This window comes from Dipodomys merriami, unplaced genomic scaffold (assembly GCF_024711535.1).
Source record: "Dipodomys merriami isolate MVZ:Mamm:240054 unplaced genomic scaffold, mDipMer1.0.p SCAF_8, whole genome shotgun sequence".
NCBI lineage: Eukaryota > Metazoa > Chordata > Mammalia > Rodentia > Heteromyidae > Dipodomys > Dipodomys merriami.
Window position 1 is genome coordinate 39292428 of NW_027206401.1, and position 1602 is coordinate 39294029.

The following is a 1602-nucleotide window of genomic DNA, read 5'->3' on the forward strand; positions in this document are numbered from 1 at the left end:
ATGGAAGGAACAAAACCTCAAAGCACTCAGCTGAACTGCTCAGGAGCAGTCGTGGCTCCTGTGACTGAAAAGGCTAAAAGGTAATAAACAAGACAGGGTCCACAATCATACTCTAGCCAGTGCCTGGTGGCCCTCTAGGTTGACAAAAGAGAAAGAATGGGACAGAGGAGGCCATGAGATCTGTGTTCTAGGAACAGCAATTTCTCCCATATCATTCTCTAGCATCTGAGCCAATGCTGACCACCATCCCCAGCTGTGGTTTAATAGCCTTGTAGCTGCAGGTGGCAGAGGGTGTATAAGCAGTCAGATGGATACCACAGTGATGAGTTTGACTATAGACCATGAGACAGGAGTGCAAAATACCACTGTAAAACTTGGCTGTGCCAAAGAGTCAGAGAGCTGGCAGACTTAGCTATGATGCAATTAGAGTTGGAGGTGGTCATAGAGGAAGTGAGTGTTAGACAGAAACAGAAACTCTTCCCCAAATGAACTAGCCACTGAAATTTCAAAGCACATGCATAAATCTAAGCTGACAGACAAACCAGCCAGGAAACAAACCAGCAAGGAAGCCAATACTCAATTGAAATGAAAATGAATTTCACAGAGTAAAATAACTATTAACCATGAGAAAGGCAACCATTTGGGATAGACTATGCAAAAGCTTATTCTAATCATATTGAAGGGAAGGATTCGTGTTCAAGGTGTGAGTTAGGCATGCAGAAGATATACTATGACCAGAAAGAGAATAAGGGGCCTAGGGGAATAGCTCAAGTGTGGAGTACTTGCCTAGCAAGTGCATGGCCCTGGTTCAAACCTCAGTACCATGGAAAACAAACAAAAACTAATATTTTTAAAAGATCAATCAAGATGCACTGTACTGAGATTGACATGCTGAATTGTAATCCTTTATAGAATGACTTGAAGATTATATATACAACTATACCCACATAGATACACATATAATACATATATGTGCGTATACACATGTATATCTGCATACACACATTGTATACATATATGTATATACCTATACACATAGGTATCTATCTATCTATAGCTATATCTAGAATAGATGAGTGGTTCTCTACCACACTAAATTCCATGAAGAACGTGTTGGGCTCCATGCCACAAGGAACTTTCAAAATCATCTTGAGTTGAGGGATGCTGGATCCTGAGACCGAAATCATCTTCATTTATTTCCTTCCCAATCTTAAGAAGTGACAGCGTGGTGATCTCCGGAGCCTGGGAGATGAAATCAGAGCACCGAGCCACAGCGAGAGAAGCGTGGCGGGAGCTTCGGGGGGGAGGGGGGGTGTCCCAGCCGGCAGGTCATCTCGCGAGACTTGCCGCCGAGCCGCTGAGCCCCGGCGAGAGCTAGTTCCGGTCTCCTGTGTCAGCGCGTCGATCCGCAGCCTCCTTCGCCCGCCGCTTCCATGGCTACTGCAGGGCGGGCCGGAACTTTTGTACGTAGGAACGGCTTTGCACGGTGGAGCTTGCCGGGGAAGGGGAGGAGGACAGGGTGCCCTCCTCTTCCTGTCGCGGCCCCGAAGCGAAGCGGAGCGACTCAGATCCCGGAGCGCGGTCCCCAGACCGGCCGCGTCT